Raw genomic sequence first — 20,139 nt, forward strand, 5'->3', positions numbered from 1 at the left:
TTGCTATCATTCACAAAAATCTCAGTATCTGTCTTTGCAAGATGCAGAAAGTGGAAACACCAATTAAATTGGTCACTTATCTCCAAAATAAGTGTAAACATCACCAGATTTGGAATTTGTGTACATCTGCAGTGGCCTTTTCACCAAGGGCCTCTGAAGAGACCTGCCAGTAAATACATGAAAGACCTCACCCAGTGTCCATTGGAGTCAGTGAAAAGACTTCCATTGACTTTAATAAATGTTGGACTGGGTCGATCCAAAGAAGTTAGGTAGCATGTTAATGAAGTCATGTAGTGGTACTTTTGTGGTGTTAAGCCTATGATATGGTGATTAATAGCTCCTTAAACTTGAGCAGGTTCTCTCTCCTGGATCTCTGGCTGCAGGGTTGTTATTCATTAATTCCAGATGAATAGATTATGGAACATGGTGAGGCCAGTGAGCCATGCCCAGCCACATAGCTTAGTGAGCATGATAGTAAATAACCATGCCCAGCACCTAATAATAAAAGAATAAGAAGGAAAATGTGAGTTCTTGGAACAGTAGCCTGATGTTTCAGAAGTTCCTGCAGCTTCCTTTCTGTTAGTTGGAATTGAAATGCCTTAGTATCTCTGAAAATCAGGCCCAAACACTTTGTTTCTTCCTACTAGCTTTTATTAAAAATAATCTGCTTATTTTAACCTAATAACAGGAACAGGTTCAGAGACGGGCTACTAGGATGATCCGAGGAATGGAAAACCTGTCTTATGAAAGGAGACTCAAAGAGCTTGGCTTGTTTAGCCTAACCAAAAGAAGGCTGAGGGGAGATATGCTTGCTCTTTATAAATATATCAGAGGGATTAATATTAGGGAGGGAGAGGAATTATTTAAGCTTAGTACCAATGTGGACACAAGAACAAATGGATATAAACTGGACACTAGGAAGTTTAGACTTGAAATTAGATGAAGGTTTCTAACCATTAGAGGAGTGAAGTTCTGGAACAGCCTTCCAAGGGGAGTAGTGGGGGCAAAAGACATATCTGGCTTTAAGACTAAGCTTGATAAGTTTATAGAAGGGATGGTATGATGGGATAGCCTAATTTTGGCAATTAATTTTGGTCTGTGATGGGATGTTAGATGGGATGGGGATCTGAGTTACTGCAGAGAATTCTTTCCTGGGTGCTGGCGGGTGAGTCTTGCACACATGCTCAGGGTTTAACTGATCGCCATATTTGGGGTCAGGAAGGAATTTTCCTCTGGGACAGATTGGCGGAGGTTTTTCGCCTTCCTCTGCAGCATGGGGCATGAGTCACTTGCTGGAGGATTATCTGCAGCTTGAGGTCTTCAAACCACAATTTGAAGACTTCAATAACTCAGACATAGGTTAGGGGTTTGTTATAGAAGTGGATGGGTAAGATTCTGTGGCCTGCTTTGTGCAGGAGGTCAGACTAGATGATCATAATGGTCCCTTCTGACCTTAAAGTCTATGAATCTATAACAGAAAGGGATTGTGGGGAATCTACAGTTATATATAACTTACATATATTAAGATCAATAGTAAGTGAGGCAGGAAAAAAGTTGACATTCAAAGACCAAGAAGATATGTTGCAAAACAACTTAGCTCCAAAGCATATAGTAACATCAGAAAGATTCAGATTTCACAAGCGTGAAAGTGGGAAAGGGAAAGCATCAGCACATACATAGATAAGGTAAAGAAATTATTGGAACACTGTGATTCCAGATACTTTAAATAATTCTTTGTGACACATTCAGTGTTGGCGTAAGGAACAACATCCAAAAACGTTTACTTTTAATAGATGAGCTAATGTTTAACCTCCCCCCCACACAATGGGCTCTGTCATTAGATATAAATTGAAACTGCAGGTCAGGTATATGTACAACCGATTCTGTTAGCTGTTGTTTCAGCAGAAATTCAAAGATGTCTATATTAATCTTTGTTATCAATCATCTATGGAGTGTACAAACAATGAGATTTCCTACAGGTACACATGAAATCTGGGATAGATGTGGTACAGAAAAGGAATTAAAGTAAGGAAAGGTATAGAAAGATTAACAATGGGAGAACAAGGTAGGAAGGATTCCTGGAAGATGTGTGATTTGAAGGAGCAGAGGGAGAGGGCACTTGGCAGTAAGATGCAGAGTGAAATTTTATTTGTGCATTTAGTGTTAGTGGAATGGTAATGTAGAAAGATCTTACAGATGTAATAAGGAAGGACATAAACCTGAAGCATGATGGTTTAGGGCTGAAATGTGCTTAAAATGTTAAAAAAAAAAAGGAAAGAAATCAAGCGTTGAATGTCTGCTAGGCAGCAACAGAAGAAAGCAATAAAATAATAGTTAACCAGTTAACCAGTTCCTACTTCTGTTTTGTTTGTGATCACATGTATAGGGCATGACAGCAGGATTGTCCATGTTACATTGCTTTTATACACTTCATGACCGTATCACCACTTGGTGTATATCAGTGCTGCTCCACGGATTCCAATGTAAATTTATACTAGTTGAGTGTCTGGCACCAGTCTTTTGGGGGGGTGGGGGTGGGCGGGAGAGTCGGGAGGAGGAATTGGGTCTCTACTGCTAAAACAGGACATTGAGTGAATCTCATTTATGAATGTTTCAATGTGCAGGGAAAAGCCACTTGGCCAAAATGTCACAGAAAGCAAAATTTCAGGAGGTGCAAAAATCACCCCAAATGAAATGTCAAATGGCACATAATTCTGCACTCAAAATATTAGGGTGTTCCTGGAATTAGCCAGACTATATTTGCCCATCCTTAATGAAAAATAGTTTGGTAATTTTTGCTGTTGACTTTGTCCAGGACACGAAGCTCTCAAGAAACAATCAATCCCAAGATCAATTGCTGCATGGATAATTCATAAATTTTATGTTTGCAAGAATATTCCCAGGTAGCTTCCATATAGTATGAAGGGAAGAGGGACTAGTTAAGAAGAGTAGAATGTGTTGCCTTCTGAGGCATGATTTAAAAAGGCCTAGTAAAGTTTCAAAAAATCCATTTAAGACTCCTGATCCTACAAACTTTTCCGTGCATGTTTACATTGAAGCATGCAAATAATCCCACAGAAATCAGTTGGACTACTTGTGTTCAAAGTCAAACTACACGTGTTTGAAGGTTTGTGGTCTAAGTGATGAATTGTTCACATCCTTCTAACTTCCATCTGTTCACATTGGGAAGGGCAGGGATTTCAAAAACAATAAACATTTGTCCCTGAATACTGCATTCAATGTAGATGATGGACACATGATGAGGAAACCAAGAAGTTCTCAGGAAAGAAATGAGGTTTAGGTTTGTAACCCACTAAGCTTTTTAACAACATAGTTTGTCAGTCTGGTATCTTTTTTTGTGCACTATTTTGCCATTTATTTTAATCAACCTTTTTCTGTATTCCTTTCTTAGTCTTTGAATATCAAGTTACTTGGAGTTTGTGCACAAAGAGAAGTTATCCCATTTAAGATTTTGTTTAATTCATGTGATTCTACAAGTCAGTTTTTGTAATCTCACAATGGCTTCCAGGGCAATGAATTATCTTTGGTACCAAAAATTGATACAATTGTATCATCACTGAATGGATCATGCAGTTGAAGATTCACTGTAAATAGAAGAGCAGCTGTGTACCCTTAACATATAAATCCTAATGATAATGAAATTATTTTAACAAAACTGATCACCTTAGGTTCACTGGCATCATGCAAGCCATATTGCAGTGTTGATGATACTATTGTATATCACGTTATAATTTTTCTAAGCTTAAATCTAAAGTAGAGGTTCAGGAATATGCATGAGGAGAAAAATATAAATCAAATGTCTTTTTAAAATCAGTTTAATCTAACCTGGGACAACAACACTGAAACGCATTAACTGAAATTGTATGGTTATTGCCTGGTGGCTCAATAACGCAGAGTAAACTTTAAGTCTGTGTGCCTTATCTGAGAATTTTCATACATTAACATGTTTGAATATCTTTTACATAACCTTAACTCTGAATTTCTTGTGTTCATAATGCTTGTTTTTAAGATAATTACAACATCCCTGTGAAGGTTTTAATCTAATTTACAGCTCTTTACTCTGTCCCATATTAATGTAAATTTTATTGGGGAATTCAGTACAACATTGTGCTGTAAACTGTCTTCTGAAATACCACTGTCACACTGCTACCAAAACTCTGTTCAATAGAAAATGTTTTATTTTATTGTATTTGTGAAGAAATGAGAAATCAAATGAACTTGAATATTTTGATATTTGGGATGTAAAATCTTCCATATAATCAGTGAGCATTTATACTCTGTGAATTCTGGAATATTTCCACTAGCAAAATTCAGGCTGTTTAAAAATGTGACATTTCTGGAGATATTCTGAACTGGATCAAGAAGGCATGAGTATCTCTAAATATAAGGTGTTTGTGGTTTGCTGTGTATGAGCATGGGATTTTTTTGGGGGGGGTTGTGGGTTTTTTTTTTGTTTTCATAAACATTGGTAGAATTTTCTGTTTAATGAAATTAAAAGAATCATAGAATCATAGAATTCAAGATCAGAAGGGACCATTATGATCATCTAGTCTGACCTCCTGCAAGATGCAGGCCACATAAGCCGATCCACCCACTCCTGAACTAATTCTCTTCCTTGACTCTGCTGTTGAATGCTCCAAATCATGATTTAAAGACTTCAAGTAGCAGATAATCCACCAGCAAGCGACCCCTGCCCCATGCTTCGGAGGAAGGCAAAAAACCTCCAGGGCCTGAGTTCTAACAATAAAACATGGGAGTAGCAGTTTTTGCCAGCTAATGAGGTAGTAAGACTCTGCTAGATGCCTGGCTGTGGTCAAAGAGCATACAGCAGACCTCAGGAGATGGTGTCAAATGTGGTTCAAAGCTCACCTGATCCTGGTCTGGCTATGTGGTGGAGTGGTCTCTTCTCCTACCTTAGAGCAGCCAGGAAGGCTGCTGGCCATTAGTCCATTGCCATATTGGCCTCTTACACCAGCGGGTAGCTGGTGTATCAGTGGGCATGATGGAGGCTATAGTCATGTTCCCTGTACTCAAGCTAAGCCTTCTTTACGAGCAGCAAGAGAACATATAATAATTGCTCATGCTGCCTCAATGTCATCAGAGGATCCCTACTGATGGCTTTAGGTCTGCTTTTTACCAACAGCACAGCACAAAATGGCCTGAATACTGAAGAGAATTTGGGACAATGTGACTGAACCATGGATGTGCATTAATACCAAAATGATATATGAATATCATCACACTGAAAACTGAATATGAGATGAAGAGACAACTCATAATGTTACTCACTATTTTATATACCTCATCAAAATTCTGAAGCTTTATGTTGCTGCAAGCTTGCTTGCTTTGGGAAGCTTGCATTGGGAAAGCTTCCTCTCTCTCTCTCTCTCTCTCTCTCTCTCTCCCCTCTGACCTGCTGCCTGACCCTTCCTTGAAGCATTCCCTTTTGATGATTTTTAGGTCAAGCTGGATGTTTAAATAGTTCTAAAGACATCACTTTAAACACAAGAATGGAAATGACACATAATGCACCTCAGTCTGAATAAATTAGAAACACCAAAACGTCATCTCAAGCATGTCATAGTTGACATTGGGCTGCTTTTTGGCTTGCAAGAATTTAGACCTTCCATTTTGGAGAGACACAGCTGTAGCTAGTGAACCTAATTCCATAGGCACAAAACTGGAAGCCTCAGATTTAGCAGCACAATTCCCCATCGGCATTAGTTCAACAGTAGCCATAATATCCATTACAGACCAGTACTATTTTGTTGTAAACTTGACTCCCTTTGTTGCCACTGGGGAACTTTCTTCCTCAAAAGATCATCTACCTATTTCCTCTATTGTTGGAGCAGTACTAGTGTCCCAGCTTCATAAAGTTATGCAGTTACACTGTAACACAGAAGTCATTCACTTCTGTAGAAATTGGAATACAGCCATCACAGAGGGAATAAAAGCATGAGTTAAGGCTTAAAGCAGTAACAAAAGTATATCATGTACATCTTGAGCATAAAGGGTAAGATACCGTTTGCCCTCTGTGGCATAGTACAGATCATAGTAGAATGCTAATTGCAGTATGACTTCTTTTTAAAGATAAAAGAACATTTTTAAAAACACTTTTGTAGAGAACTAATTTCAGGACAAAATAAAAATTCTCATTTTACTATTTAAGCTGTCATATATGAGGCTTTTGTGACACAACATAGCAATTTTCTAGTAATATACTGGTTGTAATTAGATACCTTGGTATTGTTGCTGACAACTATATCAGTTCACTGATATTATGAAAATCAAAATGTGACACTTTATGACAAGATATGACAACTAATGAGGATAATGGAATTTTATGATATATTTCTGCTCATTCTGTCTTAATAATTATCTTTGACACCAGAAGAGTGTGTGTCTACAGAGACTTTTTTCTTACTGCTTAAAGTTTAAAATTAGCATAAAAATTGCCATTAGATTTAAGCAATTACACCTTTGAGTTTTGCTATCGGAAAAGAGGATTTGTTATATTTACCATGGTCAGATTCTGTTTCACTCAGATATAGTAGTATCTTGCTAGGTAAGTAATCCCATGGAAACCAGTGGAAATATTTTTGCATTAGAGTTACTATTCAACATAAATACAGGTGGCAGAATCTGACCCAGTCGTATAAATTGTTCAGAGACTAAAATGATTTAGTCTATGAATGAATTATCCTCTGATACTGGAATGAAGAATCTGAACTCATACCCATTGATGGGTTTTAAATTAATGGCAGCCAGGAAAAAAGCAAACAACTGGGTGTCATGGACAACTCAGTGAAAATATCTGACCAATCCACAACAGCAGCTAAAAAAGCAAAATAATAGTAGTGTGCTATAGTAGAAAGAGAGTGTCTAAAGCATGGGGCCCGGTATGAGGCCTAAGGCCTGAACTAAAATGAGCAAAAGTCAGGCCCTATTATAAAGGAAATACCTGCTTGCAGTTTCACTGTCTGATACATGAACTTGGCAAGAACAGGGCTGGCATTATAACACAAGTGCTCCTAGGCACTAAGTATTCATGTAAACACATTCCAGAAGGGTAGTACCAGAACATCCCAGAAGACAATACAGGGAGACACTGATCCCTCCTGAGGATAACAGGGTGATAGATAGAGATGTTCTGATCTGGCCAATAGGTATAAAGTAAAGGGTGGTTACTAACTATATCAGAGGAGCAAGCAATATATAACTTTTGTGGTATCAGTGTATAAAAGAGAGGTCAAAGAAGAGGTGTCTGTCTGGCCGAAGTGGGAGCTAGTCCATTGTAATGGGCATGTGTGTGTTACTGTAACCATTCACCAGGGCACCAGAATCGTGTTTTGTTAACAATAAACTTGGCTGAGCACCTTTGCCACTGAACTGAGTCTATGGTCTTCTTCAGCAGCTCAATCAAAGTCTGCTATACAGGCTATCTGGCCAGAGCCAGTGCGGCACGCAGAGAGAACAAACACGTAGCCATCAACTTACAACAGGTGCAATATTTAAGGGATAGGGAACAGCACTGAAGCTATTAGAATATATCTGTAAAGTCACCTTATTCTGCATATTGTTTCATGAATAAGAGAGATGCGGGGGGGGGCAGGGATAGAGCAGAGGCGTGGCAAGACTTCAATATCTCTCAGAAGTAGGGAGCTGGATGACAAACAATGTTTTTAAACATAAGCTAAGATAAAACTGAAATACTGGCATTTGATACCAAATACTTGTTAAATTATTTTCCTTTATGATTCTGCTGTCTATTGGGTGCAGCCTTGCTTCAATTTAATCTGTTAAGAATGGTGTTGTCCTTGATTCTGGGTACTCTGTGAAGGAACACATTTAATCTGTCTTGAAATGTGTTCTCCATCGCTGTCCTTAGGAACATTGTTGGAGTATATTCTTTTTTTTTTTTCTCTCAGGCATCTGTGGAAATGCTAGCCCACAACAGTGGATTTGAAGCTGGACTATTGCAATTCTATTTGCTGAGCTCAAGGTACAGTCAGAATATGGTGCACATCTTGTATACTATTCAATTCCTATAAGAGGCTCCTTTCTGATTCTAATTAACTCAATATATTCTTGAGGTGCTTGAACAGGATGCCTGTAGAGAGTCCCCAGTATTTTAGGGAACAAAACCAGCATGTTTTACTTGCTGTGTATGGCAAGTTCATGTCTGTTGTTCATGAGTATTCCTGTTGCTGTTGGCCACTTGTAAAAATAGGACACTTCTGGGATTCTGGAACAAAATTTACCTTGAATAATTTCTCATCTAAAAATTTATTCCAGAAATGATTTATTCAGTATTTGCTGTTGGTTTTCCATTAGTCTTCTGTTTTTAAATGTTTCCTAGCCACGTATGGAGCAGATAACCTAACTCAAATTATGATGTCAGCCACACAACATAAATAATGAACAGAAAATAGCTCCAGTGAGTACTCTGTGAGAAACCTACAACTGTAATATTGTTGGTCCATGCTATTCAGTTGAAAACTTGGTTTGTCTTCTCTCATTTCTTCTCTGTTCTTTCCTATCTTTTTGTTATGTCAAGCCAAAAAATAGCTCTCCATTGCCAGATTGCTCTCTTAAATGTTTTACAGTACAGCTAATCACATGTATGGATGCTGTAAACCTAACAAATAACAATGATAATTACTGTTTGTGAAAAGGTAACGATTGGCAGGCTTAGGAACATAACTTCCTCTATTTATCCACAGAAAGTGTGTGATTTTGACCTTGATGACTCACTAGTAGGACAGACTAATTTGAGGGCTAAAGGGCTAATTGCAATTGCAATTGCAATTGCCATTAAAGTCAGAATGCAGTGTTGTTGTAGCTGTGTCAGTCCCAGGATATTAGAGACAAGGTGGATGAAGTAATATCTTTTATTGGACCAACTTCTGTTGGTGAGAGAGACAAGCTTACGCAGAGCTCTTCTTCAAGTCTGGGAAACTTAATCAGAGTGTCACAGCTAAATACAACATGGAACAGATTGGTTAGCATAAGTAGATAAAACATTTCAGTGGTGAAACCAGACAATTACTACAGTCTTGAATGAGCTCACCAGAAAATGATAAAAGACAAAAACACATCACCTATAAGTGAACCCTTTTTTTTCCCCCACAAAGTGATCACTCTGTGTCTGACCTATAAGTCCTCATCCTCAAAGGAAACCTGCACAAGGTTTTTAAACGACAAGCCTGGGAGCTTAAATTCATAAATCTCCTAGACACTAAAAATCATGGACTGAATAGAGACCTTATGGCTCTGGATTTATGGCTTATTATAACAATATATAACCCACTAACACTTCCTCCTCCCCCAGTGCTTCCCCACCTACTTTTCCTCCCTATGACTCTAGGAGTATTCACCTTGAATGATTCCTTGAAGTATGTGTTAACTGTTTAGCAAAAGTAAACTGTTTAGCATAGTAATCTGCTCCATGTTGTATTTAACTGTGACACTCTTTCCCAAATTTGAAGAAGAGCTCTGCGTAAGCTTGAAAGTTTGTCTGTCTCTCTCACCAACAGAAGTCAGTCCAACAAAAGATGTTACCTCATCCCCCTTATCCATTTCTGCATGGGAGGGGAAATCTCAATTTTTCATTTTTATTTCCCTCTCCCACAACGTAATATGAGGATCATGATATGGAAAAAAAGTTGAGCACCATTGTTTAAATTATCACTGAGGAATAATATAGGTGTTTTTATTTTTTTAAAGAGAGGCCACTCCATGCTTCTACTTACTCAACTCTCCCTAATAACGATAGATACTAAAGCTTGTTCTGGAATGGTTGTATCCACTACTGTAGAATGCCACAGCAACAGGAATGTTACTGCACCATATCTGAGCTGTTGGCTAGGAGTCTTTTGCACTTTGGAAGGATTTAATTACTGGTATAGTAGAAAATGGAAAGAGGAAGCAAGGTGAAATCTGCAAAGGGAGCTGTGAATAATGTGGAATTGGCTTAGGAAGTAGGATACTTAGTCTGAGTTATTAATGCTGTTTGGCCAGATGTCTAAAGATTTGTGCATGTGCAAATGGGTGGGGGTGAGTGTATGTGCGCATCTGCTGGTGTAAAACCAAACACAGAAATGCATATAATTTTCAGATGGTGCAATTTGAAGTGTGTATTCATTTGAAGTTGTCTGCATGCAATTGAGACATTATGGGCATGATCTGGAAATTATGGGACTTGAAACTTAAGTCCAGAATTACACATCCCTGTTCAGGTATATGCATCTTAAGCCTGTTTTTTATGTATGTGCAGTTGAGGACTTAGCTGGTAGTGGTTTACATTTCTCCTTCAGAGCAGAAAACCATGAATGGAGCATTAGGGTTGCCAATTTTGCTTGGATCAATTCCTGGAGGTTTCATCACATGACATTACCTTTCATTAAAGATTAAACTTTAATTCCTGGAGCCTCCAGGACAATACTGGAGGCTTGGCTACCCTATGAAGCATAGGTGGCAGGAGTTAATACTCTGATTAGAGGGTTAACAATGGAAGTGGGAGGAGTTTTAAAGAGAGTAGTGTTGTAGTTTGGGTTTGTCCTTTTAGCCTCAGTGATCAGCACTGGCATTAGTTCCCATTGAATCAACTTAATAAGGGGACTGAAGACAATAAAATGCCCCCTGTTAAATAAATGGCACCAGCAAGTGATATTCACCTGCAGAGTGTATTTATATAGACTGTAATGAATTGTGAAGTATTATGTGATACTTGAAAGGCAACCTACAAAAATTACTTTTATTTGCTTAAATAGTGGTTTAGAAAGGAAGTATTTACCAAATTTTGTCACCTGAGAGCCTGGTTCATCAGAAGGGTTTTTTGTTTTATTTTTTCATTTAAAAAATAATAATTTAAAAAAACATAGTTTTTTCAAGTATTGTTTTAGATAAAAACAAATAGTGCTAGTGGTAATAACAGAATATCTAAGTTATTAGAAAACCACCATATCTATGCAGACAAAAGCACAATTTAATATTTCTGAAAAGTGCCATTTTACCATAAATATAGGCATTTTATAGTTGTCATTAGAACTATCCATTACTTATCTGAATGTCAAATTCAGTCAATAAGAATAGCATCTGTTCATTAATGTTTCAAAAATGAAATGTTACTGTTTGTTATAGCTTTGAGTCAAGATTCTTCTCATCGCTATACATCCTGTTAATTTAATGCCTGTGAACGATGTCAAATTGACAGTCCTAGAGAAGGAAGCCTGCTATTAACAAAACAGATATGGCATGAGTAATGGCAGAGCAAGCTTCTCCACATTGTTCTATCAAGGTGCCTTAATTCTAACTTGGAGGGACCATCTTTAGGAATGAGTAAGTAGTCCACTCACTATGCACATTCAGCTCAGATACCACACTGGGGGGGGAGAGGGGGCCACATGGGGTCATGTGCCCTCCTCCCTCCGAATTGCTGCTTGGCTTGTACTGAGTATGCTCAGTTAACATCTGCTGAAGCCACTCTCATCACTATAGGCAGGTGTGGGTCATCTCTGCCTTAGAGTATTTGCTGAGACTGCCAGTTGTGAGTGTGTGTGCAGCTGCTTGCATGGAACTGGAAGGAAGCATGGAGTGGCTCAGACAACCCAGAATGCTGGGTTTCTACCCACAAAACCTTGCACAAGCCTGGGAGTAGTGGAAAGGAGTCTCCCATCAAGAGAAATAACACAAACAAGAAGTGAGAGGTTGGTTCAAAGTTCAGAATACCTGAAGAAATATGAGGTCTAACAGGCCACAATAGGCTGGTGGTAAAGGCCATGTCTTACAGTAGCCTATCTACTAGTAACCATTGGCCTCAGCAAGCACGTAAACACTTGCACAAAAGACACAAAAACAACAAAATTAAAAACAAAAAAGATGTAGCAAGCAATAGACATGCAACATGGAGGAAGGATAAGAGGTTGCAGTGAGGAACACTTTGGAAGGGGCACCAGGAAATCAGTCTGTGTATACATGGCTTGAATGCTAGCTGTAGTTGCAGCATCTCTGTAAATAGTTCTCTTAATAAAGATCTGGTTTAGTTTTAGAAACATAGAGTCCTCTCATTATTCCCACTGCACAGTACATGAACCTATGTGTTTTTCTTTTTATAAGTAAGGGAGTCTCCTATGAACTATACTGAGGTTACCTATAATTTACTTCAGAAGACCAGTGCAAAATCTTTTTACTATGTCTAAACCAGTTTATCATAGACTTGAGCTTCATGTGGTGAGTTTTCAGAAACGGAGACATTTCTCAACACACACCTTTATTCAGTACTACTGCCTTGATTTAGGAGCAAGAACTGGTCATGGTAGCAGAACAATTTTTCAGTCATTATTTAGCTAGGTACTCTTCAGTTCCCTTGTACAGATTTTTACTGGTAATTGGTCTCCCAGGAGTGAGAATCTCTTGAGGCAATTATCAAGGAAGATGAACGTACCTGTTACTGAAGTTCTTTGAGTATATTGCCTCAACCAAATCCTGCTAACCTACACCTGTTCCTTGCTGCTTTGGAATCTTCCTGTGGCATTCTGTATTACCAAATATGGTAACAGTCCCTTTCCTCACCTCAAACCAAACAGTTTTGCTGGCTACCATGCTTTCTAGGTCAGCGGTTCTGAGCGCATGGCCCATGGGCCGTATTTGTGTAAAAGGCCAGCCTGCGTGCCTTGGGTCCACCAGCTTCCCAGTTTCCTGGCGCGGAGGGGTCCGAGCTGCTCTGCTCCCTGGCATGGAGGGGTCCGGTCGGGCTGTTGGCCTGACCCATGTGGGCAGAGTCCGGAGTCGTGGCTGCCACCCTGCCCCACGAGCTATGGGGTCCAGGTCCAAGGCAGCTGGCCACCTCGCATGGCAGGGTCTGGGGCAGACAACTCTGTGTGGTCCAGGGTGGGCAGCTGGCTGCCCCACGCAGCGAGGGTGGGGTTGGAGCTGCCTCTACCCTGCGGCCCAGGTTATACAGTGTGGGCCAAATATGCAGCCCACAACGTGTAATCCATCAAGAACCACCGGTCTAGATGGTTCTCAGATTGCCATACTGAGGGTGTGAGCCCAAGAGGGGAACCTATAGGGGTACCATTCTGGACCTGTTTCAAAGCCCATAGAAGTAAGTGGGAGTCTTTCCACTAAATTCAGTGGACTTTGGATTCGGCCTTGGAGAAGCTTTGATATTGGAGACTAGCCTGCCTGCCTGCCTTCTTTCCCTCCTTTATAGTCTGATTTTATTTTTATTTATTTATTTATTTATTTATTTATTGTAAACTAAATTGTGCCTTGTATTTACTATCCTCTTGATTTATTGGTAGTCCTCATTAAGTGATTTAACTGAGTAGTAGGTGTCATCCTACCACTCACCTTTTCCTAATTTTATCAGGGAAGAAAACTGTATCCAATTTATGAACAAAACACCATGGAATTTTAATCTTCTCACTCCTAATTTGGATTGGAAGTATTTGTTTTTCAGGGTCTTTTTAAAATTCTGCAGTGCCTGATTGGAGAAAAAGGATAAAAAAACCCAATAATACTGCTTTGGGGATGTATACTTCAATGATAAACAGATGTCATCAATCTGTTGCACTTTAATGAGTTGTAGAGTATGCCTTCCTGAATTAATTATCTCCTGACAAATATTTGCCTGCCATCAGTTTTATTTTTCCATGCTATGTGCTTTATTTTTTTTAAAAAAACTTGTATAACCGTGAATAATTATAAAATATAGAAAAGGAGATCAGCACCCTTATGCTTTTTGAATAGCACATTAGCAACAGCGTCCTTGAACTGCCTTGTTTGTAGAGCAGCAGCAGTTCCACTTGAAGGACCCTGTTCTCAGAAATTCCATACAGAGTACTAGGCTAAACAAAACATAACAAAAAGATGGATTTTATCTTGTGTGAGGAGCAACAGTCTCTATTTCCCTACCCCTTCCAATTCACTCTATTATTTGAGAGAAAAGCATCATTTACAGGGGAACAGAAGTATATGGGCCGACTCTTAGGGTACGTCTACACTACCCACCAGATCGGCGGGTAGTGATCGATCTATCAGGGATCGGTTGATCATGTGTAGTGTAGATGTGATAAATCAATCCCTGATCACTCTCCCGTTGACTGCTAAACTCCAGCTTGGCAAGAGGCAGAAGCAAAGTCGACAGGGGAGCCACGGCCGTCAATCCCGCGCTGCAAGTAGGGTGACCAGATGTCCCGATGTTATCGGGACTGTCCTGATATTTACTTGTTTGTCCCGCATCACGACCGATGTTCAGTCGGGAAGCAGATTGTCCCGATATTTTGCCCTCCAGCACACAGGTGGAGGGCGCTCGTAGAGTTCATTGCAGACCTGGGAAAAGTACTCTGGTCTTCTGAATCCCAGCTCAGTGCCCAGTCCACAGGGACATACTGCACTGAACTAGCAGGATATCTTGCTTTAGCAAAATCCCTGCTCCATGAGAGATTATAGGCAAATAGAATCTATTTATACATGGAAACCCTGAGATTTTCCTCTTTTGTGCTATCGCATATTGCACTACCTCCAAAACTCAAACTTTGGAAGTGTACTCTTGCACATTACTTGTTTCCTGCATTCACATGTAAGGTGTCCTAAAAAAGAAATATTGGGACCAACTGGATGGGAAAGGGAAATGCTATTTAGTAACAAGATATGGAACCTTTTACCTTTAGATCATTAGTTCAAAAATAAAACCAGGTCAGTAATGAATGACCAAGAGCCACTATCATCTTATCACTGTTCTCTGGCCTGTAAAAAAGGAGGCTTTTTGTCTGTTGCTTTTTTGGTTTCTAATATTTTACTTTTCACGTAAACTTCAAAAGGGGCCTAGTAACAAGTGATTTATAAAGGATGAAATCATTCACTATGAGTTTACAAGAAAGTTAAAGCCTGGGAGAGAAAAAGGTACAGCTTTAAGATTGAAATAAAAACATCTGTTTATTCAAGAGAGATGTTTTGAAAGGATAATAATGGAATGTGTGACATTAATTGGAAAGATGGGAGGAGTGGAGAGGGGATGTGGGGAGAAGGAGTACCAACTGGGGATTCAGAGGACCAAGATCTCAATGTTTCATGATCATTAAGGCCCCATTCTAAAACTGGATCCATACGCAGAGACACTAGCACCGACCACACAGCCTTATTAATTTTGTGAATTCAGTGGAATCAGCACTTCTCACAGGGACTCGTCATATGTGTAAAGTTATTCACAAATGTTGCTGGATTAGTCACTAAATTGTCATGAGTTGGGATTTTGAAAACCATTCAGCATTTGTCTAATGTTGCTTCCATTGAAGTCAGTGGGGGTTTCACCATTCATGTTGGGGGGCGGGTTGGGCCAACACTAGGCTTTTCAAAATGCCATCTACTCTCTAGTTTCTTCTCATATGAAAGCTTCTTATTTCTCATGCCACCTAAGTTGCACTTTTTCTATGGGGCTTTCATTTTAGTATGTTTTTGTGATGAAGTAAATAATAATAATTGGTGTTGTATCCAAGGTGCGGGAGAAGTATCATTTTATATAATGGCATTATGACAGTATTATCTCTAATGCCTTCTTAAATTTAGTTTCTCAGTCACTAGTTCATTTACACATTGAACAGATCTGTTCCACAATGACATCTAGCTGTCTTTCTTTTCAGTAGTATCACTCAAAGTATATCTTTCCCCAGCCAGGAGTTCTGGTTGTATAATCTAGTCCAAGGCCACTATTCATTCCTTTTAGCAGTTCATCCCTCTAAGTGGTGCAATTTGTACCATCTTTCCAAAGCCAAAGTCCTTTCCATGAGGCATACTATTCACATGGCATTCCCTGGACAAATGGCCTAAAAGTTACTCTGAGCCCTGATCCTACCATTACGGATCTGACTACTTTCTCTCCATATGTCCTTAAGCTGTGCCACAGGAAATGAGGACAGATTAATCAGTAGTTTTGAGAAAATTGTTTTAAATTCTCTTTTACTTCCAGTATTCGTGCCCTATCTGCTATTCCTATAAATAAAGTGATATAACTATACATTTATACTGCCTTGCAAACATTGGTACCAATACATGCAAACACTTAAGAGCTTGCATAACTCTGATTACATAAATAGTCCTATAGATCACAAATGGAATTACTCACATGACTCAAATTAAGCATATTCAAAAACTATTTGTCAGATCAGGGCGATACAGAAGATTTATTCCAAGCCCCAAAGAGATTATAATTTAAGAAAAATAAGTAAATATTACACAGGTCAGTGCCTAAATTTCAGTAAGGGCAAATGTGGGGATTGTTGATGATCAAGTGTGAAGGATTCCTTTAAGAGGTGGGGTTTTAAGGAACCTTGTAGCTAACTTAAATTTATGAGTAAATATCCAGTACCTGATTCTCCATGGCCCATGACGTGGTGTAGTCATTTATACCACTGCAGAGGAGATGTAAATTATTAGTAAAGTTGAATGGTAGTATTTTTCACTCACTTTGTACTGGCATAAATGATCACACACGGTGCAAGTATAACCCACTAGTGAGTGTGTTACAGTGCTCACTCTGCACCTGATCTACGGAGGATAGGAGACTGTTACTGGAGCAGCAAGGAAGCCATGGCTATTTAAATCAAGCTGTATGGCTTATGCTTTTTGATGTGAAGGTCCTCAGTGTGTTGGCCAACATGGCATCCATTACTCAAGCCAATGAAGAACTGGGACATCGAAGATTAAGGAAAGTACCAAAATGGGCCTGAAATTTCTCTTTTTTTTTTTGGTTAGCTCTTTTTGAGACAATCACATTTGCTTAGCATTTTATATTGGAGGCTAAATTGTATCTATAGCCAGATGACTTCAATCAAAGTCCATGCTCTTTTATTTCAGGAGAAAAGTGTGTGTAAGTATTTCAAGTATTTTTCCATGCACAAAAAAATTAATAAGGCAACAAGACTTCAGAAGTCAGAACTTAGAATTACTCTACAGGAAGTGATCCTGTCACCCAGGCACTTATAATGAGAAACAGAGGATTTGAAAATTTGGTTTCAAAAGACAGTTCTGCTTTTGTTTCCCTTTATCACTTCTGTAGTCAAAATAAAGTAAATTATACAGACACAAAAATGTCCATCATGAACTGATGAGCTGTAAATGTATTATCAATATCACTAGCACAGTATTATCTTGTTTTGCTATTTTAAAAATAGTGTTATCTTTAATTTTTTTAAAGGATAAAGATTTTAACAGAGAGGAAGTTTGTTTCCTTTCAGAACTAATCCTGGAAGCTTTGCTCATCCTTGGGAAGAAGAAGGGGACCAGGGGAGGGTCTTTCTATACAAAAAAATATAAAGCTCCTGAAATCACAAAATAGATATGAATGTGACATTTTCCTTCTCCCCCCCACCCCACCTGTTTTTTCTCCTCCTAGAAAGCTCTAGTGTGAGCCTGTTCAGCTTCCCATGTGTAAGTGACTGGTTATTCATTAAACCAAATGTCAAAAGGCAGAGAGCAACAGAATCTCTTGAAGCAACAATTTTAGTCATTTGTGTGTACCTCATGCTAGCAAATGGAGCAGAATGTTCAAAATCACTTACTTGAGGACATATTTATCATTATATGGGCCAGCTCTGGTGAGCCTTTCAAATTCTAGCCAAAATTGTATGTACTCATGGCCTGGGCATGTGGATGCTGACTGCAATTTTCCACTGAGCAGCTAGAGGAAAGATTTTTCTAAACTGCATCTGTGTGATGCTTATCTATGGTTTCTTGGCATTTCATATCACTAATACTCAAATTGCCAACCCTCACTATATTTGTTGTTTTTCTAAAGCTGCAGCTCCTGGAGTCAAGGGATTATGTGGGAATCTCCATTTTTTTTAAAGTAGGTTTCCAAGCCTAAGGGTTGTGGAGAAAAGCTTAAAAAAGTGATTTCAGTGCACCATGAAGGGAAGGAGTGTTATCTACGGAATGGTGTCTGACTTCTGATTTAACTCCTTTTAGTTGTACAGGTAAAATGTTGAAAATCTGATGTGTGCTTAGAGATAACTCACTGACTCTCATTCACTGTGGCAAAATGTTACTTTTCTCCCCTCTTTTCTTAGTGTGTGTTGTTTTTACATTTTCACACTCCTCTGCCCCTCAGATTCGTGTGCACCCCAGAACTGAGATTACCTTAGTGTAACAATTTATTGTTTCTTCATGTATTTTTTTAACTAATATGTTTGGGTTGGGGGTGGACGGGGGAGAAGAAGAGGAAGGGTCAAATCCTAGCCCTCAAATTGACAAAGTTTAGATAGGTTCCCTTGGCGCAGCCAGATTTCCTGCCCCCATCAACTGCAATTCAAATCCTGAAAGGGAAGTTTATTGCAGGGTAGAGTTCTAGTACCATTTCAAATGGGTAGAGAGTGTGTTTTAGTTTCCAGTATTCCTGAGTTGTGGGAGGGCTTAAATACTTTATAAAGGCCCTTTATTTAAATAGTAACTTAATAAGTAGCTTTAACAAATCCCAGTGTGGGGCATGGATTAGGTGAATAATGTTGAAGGAAGGACTTAGTGTGGATGATAATTCAGAAAAGTGGCCTATGTAAAAATAGTCAATAAAATGTCAGATTTCAGTTCTCCTATGAGAAATTAACACTTTCTCTCTTTCTAGATGACATTCTTCTCTTTTCATCTTCTGCAATACAAACTGACTTCTCTTCCAATGGCCCCAATAACACACCCCTTAACCTTATACCCTCCTATCCCAGGACAAATCCCATTGGTGCATGGACCAACATATTATTTGCTGATCTTCTGGAGAGACCAGCAGAAGGTCCCCCTCCCTGCTGGTTCATGGTCTATGCATCAAATTAATTTTTTGTAGCTGTATCTGGCTTCAGATTTTTATTATGTTTAAAATAAATTTCTTTTGTCTCATTCTATGCTACAAGGTGAGACACATATGCTAACCTGTAAAATTCTGGAGCCAAATGCTGCCCTCAACATGCCCATGAGAAGACTCATTGATTTCATGGAATTACTTGAGGTAATAAAATTAAGCATGCATGTAAGATTTTGCAGAATCAAGGATCACTTTTAAATCTTGACATACTTTGAAACCATAACATTTCTAGACTCTTAATTACTCTTACACTTCTGTACAATGGGCCAATCCCAAAGTCCTTCCTAGAGTGACCAGATGGGAGGAATAAAATATCGGGACACATGGGTCGGGGGTGGAGCAAAAAAAAAAAAGCAGAGTCCCGCTGGCAGAGCAAAAAACAAAGAAGCCCTGAGTGCGAAATATCAGGACAAATTGCATCCAGACCAAACATAGGTCGGGACGTGAGACAAACACCTAAATATCAGGACAGTCCCAATTTTATCGGGATGTCTGGTCACCCTAGTCCTTCCTCAGTTTTTGTTCAGTAGACCTGGCTCAAAACCCAGAAAAAAATGAAATTTTCACTGATATAATCAAAATTTCAAGAAGAATTTTCATCTCATATTTGTAATTTGCAGGGTGTCAACTAGCTCTACTTCTCTACATCCTTGTGCAAGCAAAATAGGAGCCAATCAGAGTGAGGAAAGAGTAAAAAAAAATAGCAACTTATTAATTGACTTCAGTGGGTGCAGAAGCTAGCCCAAAGGAAGGATTTCAGGATTTGGCCAATTTATTCTATTATATACTGATCTATTGAGTGGTATACTATATTCATGTGAAGAATATAACACCCTTATGATGGATTTTAATTTTGTAATATGTATTTGTAACAAATTCTGAGTGGTTCTGATCATACAGTGAAGGCTCTGAGGAGTGAAGTCAGTGGGAGCTGTGTTTTTAAGAATGTGCCTCCATGTCTGTTTACCTTCTAAATATGGAGTAAAAAATAGATATAATATATGCAGAAGTATATGGCCATGGCCAAGTTACCTCTGTCTTCAACAGATCTCTGAGAACATTGAGCAGGACTATATGGGATCTATATAAACTGGGCTCTATGTGGAGAGAATGACTGACTGAGTATTAGAAGGGTTGGAAGAAGGAGTGGATTGGCAGAATGGGGATACACCTTTTTTTTTCCTGCGAGCCTAGTGGAACTCAAAGGAAAGACAATAAAGCCCTGAAGCTCTCTTACAATATTTCTTCAGAGTCCACTACCCAGT

At 39.0% G+C, this 20,139-nt stretch overlaps 1 long non-coding RNA gene across 1 annotated transcript in view; it reads left to right on the forward strand.

Annotated features, from left to right (window-relative positions):
* LOC120371042 overlaps window positions 1–20,139 on the forward strand; it is a 70,843-nt gene that overhangs the window by 32,184 nt on the left and 18,520 nt on the right. Inside the window, exon 3 of the long non-coding RNA XR_005584115.1 lies at window positions 7,950–8,023. This is a non-coding gene — a long non-coding RNA (uncharacterized LOC120371042). The remainder of the gene's footprint in view (window positions 1–7,949; window positions 8,024–20,139) is intronic.

This window comes from Mauremys reevesii, linkage group 8, assembly GCF_016161935.1.
Source record: "Mauremys reevesii isolate NIE-2019 linkage group 8, ASM1616193v1, whole genome shotgun sequence".
Lineage (NCBI taxonomy): Eukaryota > Metazoa > Chordata > Testudines > Geoemydidae > Mauremys > Mauremys reevesii.